Raw genomic sequence first — 19,047 nt, 5'->3', positions numbered from 1 at the left:
CACACACATTATATGTATAAATGTATATACGCTAACATATCCGTGTTATCAAAAGGGCCGCCAATATTATTAACGATAGAAAATGGCGCATGAAAACTCGGAGAAACCACTGATATATGTCAGTAATTGAGGAAACATACATAGAATGTGAAAACATGATTATAATAATTTCGTTGAAAATATTATATAAACACTTGAGTGCGTGTATGTATGTGTGTATGTGTGTGTGCGTGTGCGTGTATGTGAAGCATACTCTTTTTTCTTTGCTTGAAAAGAGTCAGCCCTAGGCTATTGTAGAAACTTGACTAAGGTGCCTATCCTCGCCTGTATGTATATGATAATATGTACTAAATTTAATTTAAAAAGTAGATCTGACATTGAAGTTGGACCTTGTGGGTTAGGTGAAACTAGAATAGAGAGACGATGTTTTGTTTATATATATATATACATACTTATAAATGTTACGTAATCGATAATAGTTTTCAAAAATTAGTTTAATATTTTGTTTCATATGTACATGTGTGTGTGTGAAATTAATAAATTAGATATAATCTGCGATAAAACTTGCGGTTATGTTTTCAATAAAATACCGCTAATTCAATGTAAACTTTCCCAGATTATTTCGCCTGTAACTGGTGTTTCTGACTCTCATCTTCTCCCACTCCTTTTCTTGCAGAGTTCCTTCCACCAGCGCGACCTATATGAAACAAATTGCATTTCATTATAATGAATTTCATTATAACACACAGACACACACACACACACACACGCATATATATATACATATATATATATATATATATATATATATATATATATATATATATACATAATATTTATATATATATATATATATATATATATATATACATACATACATACACATGATATATTTGTACACACATATACATATAATCATAAATACAGAAAGCTTACTTGGTATCTAAAGCATAATGAAACAGGCATACATTTTGTGAAATTGACTGCCATTATTCTGCCAATCAGTAGAGGCAAAATGTCAGAATCGGTTTGCACGACGGGGAAAATGTTTAGTGACGTTTTTTCTAGTTACTTATGTTCTGAATTCAAAGTGTTTCAAGTTTGAATTTACCTTTCCCTCTTTCGGGGAAAATAAATTAACACTCAATCAAGTATTGGAGTCGTTCTAATCGACTTCCCTTTCCCCTTAAGTTTGCTGGTCTTGTGCTAAAATTAGAATTAATTATTACTCAAGGTAATTAGCCAGCTGCAATGCAATCGATCTACTTCCGTAGCGTCCGGGTGTAGATGTGAAAAAGCTGAAAATACCAACTACGTTTTCTGAGTTTATTAATGCTATATTAAGGTTCAAGTTCCGCTTGCTATCATATCTGGAAGCTTAATAGCCTTCATTTAACTGAGTTGGGTATGGGAGTGGAGCGTGACATTTTTTACCGAGCCCAAACTTTAGGTTACATGACACGCCTTCCGGCGCTTTCACGCTTTAGTTGTGCATACAGTTGAAGAAATACGAACTGTCATGGATAATATTTCTGCATCTGGCGAGGCATTTGGTTTCAATATTAGCCTGGAGAAGATGTTCTAGCCTGTATCTCGAAATCCAGATGTGAAACTATCGACCTTAGTTAAAGGAACTATACTGTGGTAGACAAGTTTGTCTATCTGGGCAGCCCAAAGCCGTTCTTTCTCCTTGGATTATGAAATAACTTTAAGGCTACCGAAGGCAACTTATTCTTTCACGGCTCTTGAAACTTGTATTTGATCTCAGCATGGCATCATAAGGTGAGTAAAAGTTGATGTGTACCGTGCGTATGTGCTGCCGTAGCTCTTTTATTCATCTAAGACATGGACCCTTTACAGGTATCATGTTAATGTCCTTGAACGCTTCTATCACAAATATTTTAGACACATTTTGAATGTTGGTTGATTCTTGCTGATTCCACTCCCAGACGCCTAGTTTTGAGAGGAGTCGGCATCCTGAACACTAAGGTGATGTTGCACAAGCATCATTTACGTTGAACCGGACACCTGATTAGCATGAATGATCAGAGGATCTCTAAGCAGTTGAACTTTTCAAGAAAAAATATTATACACTTTGTTTGTTTGTTTCTCTCTCTTTTCTCTTCCTTTTATTCATCCTTTCTTCCCTCTTCCCTTACATAAACGAGATAAGAAAGTCGCATTCTAATTTCATCATCTACCACTCATTTCACCACATTTCTTCAAACACAATAACGTAGAAGAAGGATTAGAAAATAAAGAATACATATATTGGGTAACGTACACTTGTTTATATTATGAGATAGGATAGCCACTACTTGTAGGCCTGTAATCAGCGTCCTCTCCACATTATGCTAGTGGTTAGGAGGCATGCAAAACCAGTTTTAGTAATTTTATCAGATCCTATTAAGTCTGTCTACACTAAGCGATAGATGGTGGGAGGCCTGTACTTAGATGACAACTATTCCAAGATTTTTAATCAAAGGACTGTCTTCACTATGTGTTCGGTTGAGCACTGGAGTTATAGATCACTTTGACCTGAGCAAGCTTGGAGCAATGCCAGAAACAACATTACTAAGGCCCTTACATTTCTTTTTATATTCCCGTTCTTTATTCCCTCGGACGCTCAATTTATCTTTGTTTCTTAACTTCTATATTTCTCTTCTGCAGTTTCCAAATTTGTCGCTGAACGCAAAATCTGATATTTGGGATTTATTATTGAAGCAAAGTTGTCATACTTTGGTAAGTCAGCATTTTAGTTCATCAGGCATTATCTGTTTTAGTTATAATTTGTCTGAAGTGTCGTATCTTAGTTTGCATGTACTATTGCTGTTGTCACTATTATTTTTGTTTCTATCGAATGCATTAGTCTCATCAGTTTCGGAGAGTAGGGACTGTTCCATTTGCAGTTTCATCTCTTTAACCAAAACCACACGTGTGAGCAGACAGACACAGACGGACAGACAGACACGAACACATACACTCAGAAACTCGTACATACACACACGCGCGCGCGCGCGACTCACACAAACACATGTTTTGAGTTTTTGTGTATGTATATGCTTATATACATATATATATTTGTGTATTCGTGAGTGGTCGGGGTGTGAGTGTGTGTGTATGCGTGTGCGCGTGCGTGTGTGTTATGTGTTGTGCTTGCGTGTGTGTTTGTTCACGCGTGTTTGTGTGTGTGTGTGTAAGAAGATTGTGGAAGAAAACAACTTTGGACATCTCAAAAGAATCAAATAATGAAATGAAAAATAATTAAAATAAATGTTTCACGAATAGATTATTAGCCAGAATCCGAACATATTTAAGAAAAAATTTTCACATTGAATCCAAAAATAGAAGTAATGAGCAGAGAACACGAGAGAAAATTGGACGTGTAAGCAAAGAGATAATGAAACACCTACCAGGTGGGGGATTTATCGGTGTCTGTAGAAATTTACGAAAAATATCAAGTAAAATGCATATTTCTAAAAAGAGAAAAACGAGAAAAAACAGGAACAAATGCGAGAGAAGCATTGTAGAATATGAAAACGACAATAAAAAGCAATTCTCCATTGAGCTGATCCCCCACTCTCGAGAAAACCAATTAGATAAAAACCATGGTTTAACTTGAAACATTCTTTCTTAAGGCAGAAATTAAGCTCAAATTCAGTTTAACATATTTAAGAGGTCATTATTTGGTTGATGCTACTACTACATTACTTGTAAGGAAAAGAAAGAAAACGTGATATTTAGAGAGAGTAGAAACAAATTTGTGTTAAGACATTTCTTTCGGGCTCTGGATAAATCAACTATATCGAAATAAAAAAAAAAAAATATTGTTTGAACGCAAAACAGTAAAATCGCAAATTCAGAAGAAAATCAGAAGCATGAAAAATAAGCTTGGATTGGATTAAGCCTGCTTGTGATCTTCAGACAGCATACGACAAAAAAGGATATTAAGGAACTTCATTCTCCTATAAATCAAGTTTATGCTCCTCACTCGATTCCTGTACTCCCATTAGTGCCAAGATTGGCAAAAGTCAAATAAAATACTAAAAGGATCATTCAACGGTGGCAAGAATATTTTTATTGATCTACCTAATTGTTCCTAAACCATCGATAGATCCTTTTTTTAGAACTCATCCAGAAAATCGCAATAAAAAACCTTTCTTTCTTTCAACGTAAAAATAGTAAAACTCTTAGCATTAATGATGTTCCAATAAAAGTCTGTAAATTGATTGAAGTATGATGCTGAGCGTTCTGCGGAATCTTACGTATTAATGTGGGACAGTAACACATTTCCTCAACATCTGAGAGCTACATTGCTGTATGTATTGTGTATAGGAAAATATGGCAAGAACATACACATCATTTTTGAGAAATTTCTCTTCTCCGTGTAGTAGAGAAAAACTAAGGAATGATTCCTGGTGAGCTCGTTCAACGTGTGGGTTACCCTTTCTACTTGAATTTCAATTAGGTGTTCATGCTGGACAATAAATCCATTGGTATTATATTTACTTCTTGTTAACTTCAAGAGACATGGGTTGTGCAAAAGTTCAACTTTTATTGTTGGTTCCATTGTTTCATTTTCTTGGTTTAGCGAAATACAAGGTGTTATTGGACAATTATCAGAAAAGATGTTAGTCCTATTTAATTTACAAATCTTACCAAAATCAAATTATTAAGATATCCAGACGTGTGTGGCAATTGGTGGACAATGCTCAGACATAGTTTTTTTTTATCAGACGTGATGTAAAATGGGGGATAGAACTAGTTCTTTGCTATTTATCTTATATTTTTGCAATGGTCTTATTCAGTCACTTTCAAATCTTGCACTGAGAATGGTTGTATGTGCTAACATGCAACTATGTCGGTTATCTCACATCAAATAGCTAATTCTAAACCACATAGTTTTATATACCTCTTAACACACATGACTCTGAAATCGGCGTAAAGAATAAGATCAACAAAGTGAGATCTTACAATAGATCACCATACAGCTGTTATTTTTTGCATCAATGCAGTTGTTGAATTATCGTGCAAAAGTCAAAAGAAAAAAAAAACGATAAATATTGGACATTTATTTACTCAAATGGCTCAACGCAGATCAGTTCTCAATAAATCAATCTTCTTTTGAAATCTAAGGTATCGGATTAGAGATCTCTACTATAGGAGCTTATCTATCAACCATTGCAATATAGAGAAATGATTCTGCCGTTCTGTTCCCACCAGATATGTGTTAGAAATACATGTGGGTCACACATGAGGAGAGCGGGGAGAATTACGAAGAAATTCAGTAATTCCTTTCAAGTGGGAATATATCTCTGTATCTGTCTATGTCTCTCACGCTCCTTCTCCCCCTCTCTCTGGAAGGGTGCAGGAAGCACATTGCTAGAAATAAGGGTCAAATAATTTTTAACCACAAAGTGTTCTATGTACTGACAAGAGAGACAACCTCCCCACTGCAAGCGAGAGCATTAGATTGGCTTGCTGATTTCGCATGAAAATTAATATTCATCTGTAATGTTTACTCCATTGTGCGTGACGAAGCTGAAATTTCACTTATCAGTATTTTGCTGATACCGCAAAATGGTAATGTGAAAATTATAAAATAATTAAGGTGGCTAGCTGCAAATCAATCCCCAAAAAGAAACAATTCACAGTCATCTCACTAGATTATAAAATAATCCACCCCCACGCTTATATACACACGCACATATATATTGATATGCATATATGTACATATACATATATATAATGTGTACGTATGTGTGTGTGTGTGTATATATATATGTATGCATATGTATATATATATGTATGTGTGTGTGTATGTGTCTGCAAGAATGTGTGTGCGCGCGTCTGTGCGTGTATGTAATTTACTTAATTTTTCTGTATGTTTTACACAACAAAAGCAATTACGAATGTTTGTAATTTTTCTGAGTAATATTCTGCCTTGACTTGCCATATAATCCCTTGACTAGATACGTACGGAAATATGGGAAACTTGTATTTATATTTATATAAAGACATGCATGCGTATGTATATGTATATGCATACGTATGTATCAAAGAATCTATTATCAAATATATAGTATATCCACATTCTTTAAGGCATTACGATATCATAATAAGGAGATTCACTTTCTATTTGTAGCAAGATTAGTAGCCATATAGAGCTCGTTTATTCGCCCAAATTCTTTGTAAATGCTATATAAGCTTCGCATTCTTGTAATCCTAATTTGCCAGAAGAGGATGAAATATTGTGTATGTATTCACAAAGCATAAAATTACACAGGAAATGTAATCAGTATTAATAAGAGATCAGTGAAACCTTATTAGATATGTTTTGATTGTGTAATGTTTGGATTAACAACACTATGTACGACATCAACGAATTAATGAAGGAATAACTGCTAGGAATAGTTGCAAAATTTCCTTTAATTTACGCATTAATATACATTAGGATCTGTATTCCTGGAGACACGTAACAGATGGGGGGGGGTGTTCAAGTTTGCTTTATCATGAATAAAAGAAATATACAATCCCAAGCACAACCGTATCCAGTACAACACCAACAGCAATTAGTATGTCCGTATTAATGAAGGGACCATTTAGAAATAGAAGCCAAATCTATCTCATATTGTATTAAATTGATTTAAAAAGCGAGCGAAACATCAAATGATATAGCTCGGGTAACTGTATCTCAAAAAAAAAAAAGAATAATAATGGTAAGATGGGCACAGCAAGGGTATATTTATCAGGGTTGACCAAGGGTAAACAATAACAACAAGTACAGGACCCAACATGTTTTAATCAATTAGTTGTTCTGTGCCGTAAATCTCCCCTACAGTGATAATACGGTCTAATGGTCAGGGATTGGTTATCTCTGGTTCCATTATCTCTAAAGCAAGTAATCAATGAGCTCATGCGCAAAGAAGCATACACTGCGCAAGATAAGTAATGTTTTTGAAAACCGCATACGCATACACACACAATGAAACGTACACGCCCATAGTAGCTTTGATATGTTAAAAGGGGAATACACCCACACACTCATGCCTACATACATATATATAAAACTTACTTGGAAGGGGATGCGTGGCATTCAATCATATAATAATAATAATAATAATAATAATAATATAATAATAATAATAATAATAATAACAATGTATACATACATACATACATATATACATATATATATATGTATATATATATATATATATAATATATATATATATACATATATATACATATGAATGTGTACAGGTGTGTGTGTGTATGCGTGTGTACATGAATCTGTGTGCTATATATATGTATGTATGTATGTATATATATATATATATATATATATACCACACACACACGCACTTATGTATACTTATGCATACATATATATATGTATATACACATATATTCGTATGTATAAAAGTGTATGTACACACACACATACACTCACAAAAACACATACAATTACACAAACACACGCACATATATCTGTATATGTGTTTTTGTGTGTGTGTTTATAAATGGGTTTTTAAGACTTTTACTTTTAGACGAGTCATGTATAACACTTCAATTTTTACCTAATACAAGTTTTTATATAACTTATTTCTCAGCTAGATCAATAAGTAGGCTATAGAAGGAGAAATAGTTGTGCCAGTTAAGCCGACCAAATAATAATTACCATATTAATGCTATTTCGAAAACATTCATCAATTTATTACGTATAGAGCACTTAAAAACGAAAACCACTTAAATCTAGGACTGTGGATTATTGGAATCGGTAGAACTACGAATAAAACACATTGTGGTATTGAATTACATTACTTTACGTTCTGAAATCCCATCCCGCAAGGCCCGATTAAATAAATCACAGCGGGATAATAGCATATTAGTATGGAAGCTTTTGAGAAATTCTAGACATTGAAAACATTAATTGTTTGAACCAGATATAATGCAACAATGAGAGAGTTTTTTTTCCAAGGTTGATCCTCAATATAGGAATATGATTAAAATCTCTCCGAAATGAAACTCTGTCCTGTAAAGAAAGGCGTTAGATAAGGAATATTTAGATATAAAATTTCTGAACGATGGACTAGAATGTCATCTTGTGAGCTTGATCGGTCTTTGATCTAAGAAGGACTATGCTAATGGTTTATAATTTAGGCACACGTCCATCAGTTTTGAGGATTCCGGTACTTGATTGTTACTTTGTTATTCAGCCCGAAACGATGAAAGGCTCAGATCGCAAAGAGCAGGAAGAAATATTGCAGACTATACTCTCAAAACTCTAACGATATTGCCAATAAAAAAGATCAACAACAACAACAATGACAGGATGTCTGTATCGATTCCTTTCTTAAGTTATATCCTTGTCTGTTTCTTGTTTACTTATTTGGTAAAGGCTGCTTCTTCATTGCAGATTAAGTGAACAACGGAATAAAATGTCTTCTTTCTGTTGGCATTTAAGCTTTTCAGTATACTATAATAGCATTAAATTTTCAATCTAGCATTATATTCGCTTATTATTTAGATCTGTTGTAGGAAGCTCAGACGTATGAGATGCAAATTCGGTTGCTAACCACAAAAGCAGGAATCGAACTTACGATGGGGTGTCGGAAAGTAATCGGAAACATATTCTGTGGGACAATCCCGCTGTAGTTCGGGCTTCAGCCGCTTGAAGCCGCATGATGCAACCCTCAGGCATCAGTCTGCCGACCGGCGTCATCTTACTGCCAAGTGGTACATGTTAATTTTGCAGTTCTTCTCCCATATTCATCGATTTTTGCGATGGTTGAAACGAAGGAAAACTGGGCTTCTGTTTTGTACTTGAGAAAACTACGGCCAGAACAGTTTTCATGCTTCAAACATATTACAAGGACGTTGTCATGAGCAAAACATAAGTTTACGAGTGGTTTCTTCGCTTTAGGGATGGTTACTTGTCGCTTGAATTTCAACCTCGTTCAGGACGACCGTCGACCTCATGAAAACATGAAAATTCATGAACTGATACTGGACGACCGTTACCGAAGAATTGACGAACTTGTGGATATGACTTGTATTTCCAGGAACTCCTATCAACGAATTTTGCACCAGGGATTGCAAAAGAAGAGAACTGCAGAAAAAGTTGTGCCTCTCTTGCTTACGGAAGAACAAAAGCAGAATGCGAGTCGTAAACTGAAAGAACAGTTGGAAGTTGATCCGGTTCTTTTCCCGAAGGTTATTGCTTCTGACGAAAGCTGGTGCTACGGAATTTGCAGATGTAGAAAAGGTGAAGAAAAAAACAGGGAGGCGTTAAATGGTGTCGCTTTGCAAGGGTTCCAGGACTGCTTCGAACAGTGGAAAATGTGTCTGGACCGATGCGTAGCTTCAAATGGAGAATTCTGTGAAGGCGATAAAATTCCTGGTTCTTTTGGGTACCCCCACGTAGTTCTGGTTTCGAGCCCACTGCACGTATCTAAACAAGTGTCTTCTGCTATGGTTCCGAATTCACCAAAGCCGCCTGCGTAGAGCTGGGTGAACGACGATAGTGCAGAGGTGTATTGGCATGTGGATTTCACTAGTTTGTTAGTTAACTCAGGTCTTGTGATTCACTCAAAATATGAGCTCTTTTCCAAATGAAATAGAGAATGTTTTCCAAAAACGACTTAATTACTCTTGATATTTTATTTCGGTGTTGATCTCTAATATTAGCATGGATTCCGCTTTAGTTTTCTTGGACCCTAATACGTTACACACGGGACAAGTAGAAACATGTCTTTATTAAGGACATCTGTATTTGACATGTTATTAGGAGTCAATATTTGCTTAAACTTAGACTTGTTACTCGTTTGAAAATCCATGTGTCTATGAAAGGTTCAATCTGTTCATTGTCCAATAGTCATATCTCGTTACCTTTGCAACAATGCCAAATTTGGAAATTTACAAACCTCTTGAAATATGTTCTGTTTTTAACAGACAAAGGCAGAGAGATAGTCCATTATTTTGATGATGTTGCTCTCGTTTCTGCTTTTCAAGGACAAAAATATTTCCGAAAAGATGTAACAATACATTTATTTCTTGACCTAAACATTGGATATGTTGATTGTATCTTTTTTCAAAAGTATTATCAGTTAACCGACTTCACGACGATTCAATATCTGCTTTGCTTACAATGTCTTTTGACAGTTATTATGAATAAAGGGTCATCTTATCCAGCCTTTCGCTGCAATTGCGTTGAAGAGGAGTATTTTGTTTAGTGCTTAGAGATAGATTTTTAGTCGTGGTCAGAATCCTGCAAGCCAATCATACCCAGACTATTATAGACAGTCTTAACATGATTTTTGCTGAAAATTTCACACTTATGTGAAATAGGAAAGAGTGTATTCATTAATCTAAAGCAAGTTCGAAGGCAATCTTTAGTAACATTTAAACAGTCTTTATCCGAGATAATCTATTCAGTTTTTGCTCACGTACACACACACACACACACACACACACACACACACGCGCGCGCGCAACACACGTACACACATATACATATACACACACACGTCTATGTGTGCGCTCGTGCGTGTGTGTATATTTGTGTGTGTGTCTTTGTAATTGTCTCGTTATTTGCCAAGTGTTTTTGTGAAACTTAGGTGGGATTGATACATACATAGATGTATACATAAATACATATATACATTAATATACATATATATATATATATGTATATATATAATATATATATATATATATATATATATATATATATATATATATATATATACATACGTATACTCCTAATATATGTATATATTCTCATTATATCTTCATGTGTGTATGTGTTTGTGTATGGTGTCTAGCGCACGCTTGTTCTTGTTTATGTACTTGTGCGTGTTTGCTTAGAATGTATTAGAGTGTATTTCTGTAAGGTTGGTCTTTCTTTAGTTTTCGACTAGTCATGTATAACTAATCCAGTCTGTTTAATATATCTCATTATATTTTCCAGTGAGATCAATAAGTAGAGAAATATCGAGGGAAAAAAACAATCTGCGTGTGAATTAATCCAACCAAATAATAATTAGCATGTTCGTAGTATTTCGAAAACCATTCACTTATCCACATACTATAAACCACTTAACTACAAAACCATTCAAAATCGCTACGGTTTTGGTTTCGATAGATTGCTTACAGGCTCCATAGAACTAATAACGTATTTGCAGTAATTTTCTAGTGACACGAAATCTTTTTACTTCCTATTGCTAAGGGGGTTTTCTTTCTCTGTCTCGTCTACACATTATTTAACCATTCTTCCGGACTATCGAATCTACTTTACAGATTTGGAGATCCACTTAGAAAATTGGTATTCCTCCTGTCTCTAATTAACTTTACAAGTAGATTTCTTCTTCAACATTATATTTTTTCCACTATCTAATTTAGTTCTATTGATGCGTGCAATATCATGTGGTTAAGAAGTTCGCTCCACAATCATAAGTTTGCTTGTACGTTCGATTCCTCTGGGAAGCACTTTGAATAAATGTCGTCTTCCACAATCAGTCTGCCATTTAGCAAATATTAAAAAAAAATCAAATTAGGCAAGAATTGCGACCAAACTAGTTGCGTATGTGTTTGTGTGAGTGCGTGTATGTTTGTGTCTATGTGTCTGCGTGTTGATGGGCAGTTGATTTGCTGTAGATGTGTGTATGAGTGTGAGTGTAAATAAATGCACATACAGACGTATAAAAACGCAAACGTACACCCACCACACATATATAGACCGATATGCTGGTAGTTATTTAGCACAGCCATGACTGTGATGCCAACTCTTCTATATGTGTTGGGCAGTATTTGGAGTTGTTGGGCGGTATTCGGAGCTGTTGGGCAGTATTTTGAGCTGTTGAGCAGTATTTTGAGCTGTTGGGTGGTATTTGAGCTATTGGATTGTATTTTGAGCTGCTGGGCAGTATTTTGAGCTGTTGGGTGATATTTTGAGCTGTTGGGCGGTATTTTGAGCTGCTGGGCGATATTTTGAGCTGTTGGGCGGTATTTTGAGCAAATGCTTTCTGCTATATATTTAGGTTGTAAAGTAACATTTTACTGAATTATAGTAGGCTGAAAGTGTGTAGAACGCAGTTACATGTATGTATATGTGTGTATATATGTGTACGTATATGTATGTTTGTATGCAGGCTCAGCTGTGTGGCAAGAATTTGCTTTCCAACCACATGCTTATAGGTTCAGTCACACTGCGTGGCACCTTAGGTAAGTTTCTTCTACGGTAAAACCTGGCTGACCATAGCCTTGTGAGTGTATCTGGAAGACGGAAACTGAAAGAAGCCCGCCATATGTGCGCATGTGTGTGTTTTGTGTCTGTGACTGTCCTTCACCACCGTTTGCCAACATTTGTTGGTGTGTTTACGTCCACGTAACTTAGCGGTTCAGCGAAAGAGCTCCATAAAATAAGTACCAGGCTTAAAAACAATAAGTGCTGGGGTCGATTCATTCGACTAGAAATCCTTCCCGTCGATGCCCCAGCATGGCTGTAGGCTAATAACTAAAAAATGTAAAAGATAACGGCTACAAAGTATGTACGTATTTATATATACATGTACGCATGCATAACCCTTACATACATACAAACACACAGACACATACACAGATGCATAGAGTTGGTAACTAGTGCTCCTTTATTGATACCAAGGAGCATGGTCAAGCCATTTGGAAATAGGAAGTTATATTGAGAAATCTAATTGTTAGCACCGTTTATTCCATCTTGTTCGTCTAAGAGGTCTGTGTATATAAGTGCGTGAATGTGCTTTGTTTTTGCGTGTCCACGTATGTGTGTGAGGTGTGTGCCTGTATGCGTGAGTATGGAGGTATGTGCGTGAGACGTTTAGCATATCCCAGTTAGTTCAGAAATAAATATCTGTTGTAGAAACTGTGTTAGATAAAAAATTTAATCACGTCGGTTATATTTCTGCTTTCAAATCTTGTTAGCGTAAAGTAATTACGACTACGTTGCTACAGAATTTTAAGAAACATACTCTGTAGTAGAGACTAATCGCTTGAATCAGATAAATTGCAGTTTAGAAGAGAATTTCTATGTTGGCACTTGTCTTCATCGAGTCAGCAGTTAAATTTGCTTTAGCACATAACTTGGCTGTCATAGGAAGGAAAGGTTCATATAGGATAATTACATAATAACTATTATATAACTAGATACAGATTAACTAAATAAAAGCTGGGAGTTCGATATTGGCAGACCTACGGTCTAACCAGCTCTGTGATCAAATATAACGTCGGCCTATACAACAGCAAAAAGACAAAAAGCAACGTTTGAATCCATCAAGTTCTGATGTTTGTTATATGGCCTAAAGACTCAATAAAACTAATAAACTCTGTACAGTAATTTTTATGGTGAGATATATTTAGTTTGATTCTTTTGTTAAGAAATGGCTTTCCTGCCTGTCACCTGTAAATGTTTGAACCACTCTCACAGACGAATTCTAAATATTTTGGTGAACTACTTCATAAAATTGGCATTACTTCGGTCTCCAATTAATTCTTCAAGTAGGTTCTGCCTCAAGAATTTTCTTCCGCTAAGTAATTAGATGTTACAGATTCTAAAATCGCCTAAGCTGCTAGAAATAGAAGCAAAATCACCCCATTGTGAGTAAGAGCATCAATACAGAAAGATAAATATATGTAGCACATTTTCTTACATCGGCTTAGGAGAAAACCTCATTTAAATGTCAATTATTCCCAATACTTCTATGGTATCCAACATATCAACTAAGAGAAAAGAAAAACCCGTATCATTCTCAAAGCATATCTGGCAGACGACATATAAACCACATTAATCTCTAAATTATAGAATTAATGGTCGGCCAAGAAATGCCACGCTATAATGCATGCGACACTGATAATGACTAGAAAAGCTGAGATAATGTCTATTTGCAGACACATGATGAGATTATAATTTAAGAAGAACCCGAGGTCAAAACCAAATACGCTCATAAAGACGCACACACAAATGCACAAACACCGTAATATTATAAAAATATATGCATATATTGTATAAACATACACATACATATATATATTGCATATATATACATATATCACATACATATATGTATGTATATATATATATATATATATATACACCCACACAGATATCCGTGTTTGTATTATTGTATATAGAAGAATATATTGATCTGTAAAATTCCAACTCAGTTTGAATTTTACGTTTTATTATTTGCAATTTTATAATATTGAAATAAACTTAGTGGTAACATTCGTTACGCAATCATCAGGTTTATGTAGTGACAGTCGTTTCTGCAATTAGCAACTGACAATTAATGCTTGGCAATTTCGTAATAATCCTTATTATTATTGTTGACAAAGCGGTGAACTGGCAGAATCGTTAGCGCGCCGGAAGAAATGCTTAGCGGTATTTCGCCCGTCACTACTTTCTGAATTCAAATTCCGCCGATGTCAAATTTACCTTTCATCCTTTCAGGGTCGATAAGATAAATACCAGTTCAACACTGGGGTCGATGTAATCAAATCATCATCTCCCCCAAAATCGCTGCTCTTGTGGCAAAGTTTGAAATCATTATTATTGTTGAGAGAGAGAGGGGGAGAAAGAGGGAGGGGAGAGAGACAAAGGTTTATTTCAATACATTTATTTCTCAAGCCAATCATTCCCCAGGCAACGAAAACGATTGCAGGGTGGAAGGTACACATTAGCCATTCACAAAAACTCTTTAGATTAACTTCCGTTATTAGGTGTCAAAACAACCTTTGTGTGCTTTTGAATGGCTAAAATGTGTCATCAACGCTGGAATTGCTAAAATATAAATACTGGATTCAAAGTTTTGGAAAGAACCAGAACGTTCGGGAGAGGGGCTAAGTCGATTACGTTGACCACAGTGCTCAACTAGCACTTATTTTATTGTCCCCGAAACGATGAAAAGCAAAATCGACCTCGGCGGAATTTGAACACAAAATGTGGGGACAGACGATTCTGGCAGCTCGGCGTGTTTGCTCATATATAAAGATCTTGCAAAAGAAATTGTAAAATGTGAAACCTCAATACTAAAACAATACTTGTTTTCATAGGTGCCCTAGGGATGATAGCAAAAGCAGTTGATTGCTACCTAGCTCAGATACCAGGAAATCCAAAATGGAAGAAATTCAAAAATTCTTCCCTCTCCCTCCCATATTCAATATATACATGTGCAAGTGTATGTATGTACGTATACATGTATACACATGTGCATACATACATACATACATACATACATACATACATACATACATACATACATACATACATACATAAATACATATATATATAAGTTCAGCAAAAATTTAGATTCAAATGAATATGGTACTTAATTTAGATGCACCAGAATTTTGAATGGTGTTATCCATAAAAATCCGTGGGGTGATTATAATCAAAATAAGTAACAAGAATGACTACGGTAATTTGGTACGATCGTTTCGTACTACATAATTTTGTTGTATTACAACAGATTTAAGATGCTGAGTAGTCATCAGCCAATTATAGAGGTTTTCCATTAATACAAAAATGTTCAAATCAAGTGGCAACATTATAGAGAAGGTAGATATATAGACAAAGATGTGGATTTAAACGTTAAGAACATATGAGGTAGTAGAGTCCACTGACTGACTAAAATCTTTGTCTATATATCTACCTTCTCTATAATGTTGCCACTTGATATGAAAATTTTTGTATTAATTGAAAACGTGTATAATTGGCTGATGAGTACTCAGCATCTAAAATCTATTGTAATACTTACAACATTTAATAAAATGATGTAGTACGAAACGATCGTACCAAATTACCGGAGTCATTCTTGTTGCTTATTTTGATTATATATATATATATATATATATATATATATATATATATATATATAATATATATATATTATATATATATATATATATAAAAGGAAATGAAGAAAATGCTGACAAATAATTGAAGTAATTTAAGTAATTTAATTAGGTGAAAGTTCTTTTTACCGGTTGCGCATTTGTTATGCTTATCAATATATATATATATATATATTATATATATATATATATATATATATATATATATATATATATATATATGTATATATATATATATATTATATATATATATATATATATATATATATATATATACATATATATATATAATATATATATATATAATATTATATATATATATATACATTCACAGATACACACACGTACGTACGGACGCACGCACATGCGCATTTTTAAAGTATGTTTTTATTTTTATTCTTCATTTTCTGGTTGTTCTTCAATTTCTATTCAACTCATACTAACCGATATAAATGGCATGGCCCCACCCCCACATAATATTGAGACACATACCGTACTCATATACACGCTGATATATCCTGACCTGTACAAATAGAACCCTGTACACGCACACATATTCAAACACATGCGCAAACGTACATACACAAATATACACACGCATGCATACACCCTTACATATAAAAACACCCACTCCACACACACGCCCTCACAATCACTCATACGCAAATATGCATACACACACACACACACACACACTCACTCACAGAAACACAAACACACACACATATATACAAATAACAACTCTGACGCGCACACATATTTGTCATCTCGCACACACATCCCATCATATTCCATATACATACGCACGCTCACACACACGGACACAGTCACACGCACACACACATCCACACAGGCATACATACTCATCCACGCCCTCACACGCACTCATAGGCACATATACACACACATACGTATATAGACACACATACGCGCAAATACACACACATTTACACACGCATATATACACACACACATACAAGCTCATAAGCACATATATATACTCCTATGTACACTGATGCACGCGTACACACACGTGCCTACACGCTCATGCGCAAACGCAAAACCCCACACGTGTCACCACACATCTCTCACGCACACACACGCACATATACCTCCACACACATATGTACATATACTTCCACACACACGACCTCACACAGATACATATGCACATATATACACACACATATATACATACACACACACACACGCAATCGTACATTCCCACTTCGTCATATGCACACATGCAAACACATATACACAAACACAGCCGCCTCTATCCATGCACACAATTTTCACTTCCTACAACTGCATCAAACACCAACTGCCAAACGTGTGCGTTGACTCAAATCCTAATACGTGCATCACTCATTTATACATAAACGCACACACACAAATACTACCACGCACACAGACATAGACACACACACATGCAAGTTATCTTTACACCCTCTTGTCCTTGAAAACCACTTCTTTATCTCTTTCTACTTACAGCCACTTCAGCAACATAACTATATACGTATTGTTGTCTATTTGTCTTCCTTCTTTAAATTTTCTTTTTCCTTTCCGACGAAGTGCTATGCTCGAAACGTCAAATCGATTTCTTTTTACCGAGCGTCAAACAAATACAGACATTCATTGTGTATGTCTTCTTGTCTGCTAATATCTTATTATTGATATATTTGGATTTACTATATATATATATATATATATATATATATATATATATATATATATATATATATATATATATATATATATATATATATACATATACATATACATATATATATGGTACCCAGCATGCAAACATGAAAGAGAAGGTTAGGAAGGAATGTTATAGAAGAGTTCGAGCAGAGTCCTGATGTCTGAGCTGAATGCATATAATAATGTCTTAGCCATAAATTCCTTTGCAGTCCCAGTTGTTCGTTATAGCTTCAATGTGCTTAACTGGAATACCAGTGAAATAATGAAAATTGACAGAAAAACCCGCAAGCTACTGACTTGTAATAAGAAGCACCATCCAAAGGCAGACGTGGATTGTCTTCACCTTCCCAGAGCTCAGGGAGGTCGAGGTTTGATTCAGCTTGACCATATGTACAAAACCACCACAATCGGACTGGTCAAATACCTTGAAACAACCAACGATTGGATGCAAAAACTTGTTGAAAAACATGAAAGACCGTAAAAAACTTCACTCTATTCTGAAAGAGAGCAAAACATTCGCTACTGATCTCTTAGATACCTACCAGATTGATCAGGTTGAAGGAAATGCGCCAACTGCTGCTGCAAAGAAAATAAAATTAATTGCAAAGACAAAAGCACATGAAAAATTAGCTAGCCGATGGGAACAGAAACCTCTGCATGGCAAGTATGTGGCTCGTAGCAAACAAGCTGATGTCGACCAGAAACACACGCGCTAATGGTTACGAAGCTCAGGGCTAAAAACAGAGAGTGATAGTTTCATATTAGCTGCTCAAGACCAAAACTTATTAACCTGGAACTACCAAGCCAATGTGATAAAAAATGGAGCTGACCCAAAATGCCGATTCTGTAACGATGAGATTGAAACTATAGACCACCTAATCTCAGGGTGTAGAGTCTTACCACCTGTAGCATATAGAGCAAGACATGACAGAGATTGGATCAGTATTTACACTGGACAAAATGTTGGCATTATAAAATCAAAACCGCTGACAAATGGTATAAACACTATCCTGAAGCTATGTCGATTCTATGGGACTTCCCCGTACATACAGTCAAAACTATAAAAGCTAATAAACCGGATATTATTATAAGAGATCAGACAAAAAAGGTGTGTTTATTAATTGACATGAGTATTCCTTGCGATCACAATAGAGCGTCGGAAGAATTTGACAAGATAAGTAAATATAAAGACTTGCTAATAGAAGTTTTTAAAATGTGGCATCTCAAGGCGATTACAGCACCAGTGATTGTAAGATATCTAGTAATGCTAAAAAAAAAAAGTGTACTGAAATCTATTTGAAAATGATACCAGGCTTATCATCCCTACAGGAAGTGCAAAAAATCGTGTTAACTGGAACAGCTCATGTACTGAGAAGAGCATTATCGCTGTGAAAACAACATCCATCCATGAATTTATTTATTTATTAATTTTATTAAATACATATTTTACAT

The 19,047-nt window shown here is 35.1% G+C and overlaps 1 protein-coding gene across 4 annotated transcripts in view; it reads left to right on the top strand.

Moving 5' to 3' along the window:
• The window catches only part of LOC115213189 (sex peptide receptor-like), a 528,532-nt gene that overhangs the window by 93,723 nt on the left and 415,762 nt on the right, over positions 1-19,047 (top strand). For all 4 annotated transcript variants that reach the window (XM_029782123.2, XM_036503802.1, XM_036503801.1 and 1 more), the window contains exon 2: positions 2,671-2,742. The gene's annotated coding sequence lies outside the window, so the exon portion shown is untranslated. The remainder of the gene's footprint in view (positions 1-2,670; positions 2,743-19,047) is intronic.

This window comes from Octopus sinensis, linkage group LG6 (assembly GCF_006345805.1).
Source record: "Octopus sinensis linkage group LG6, ASM634580v1, whole genome shotgun sequence".
NCBI classification, from domain to species: Eukaryota; Metazoa; Mollusca; class Cephalopoda; order Octopoda; family Octopodidae; genus Octopus; species Octopus sinensis.
This window is presented reverse-complemented; position numbering and strand designations above follow the sequence as displayed.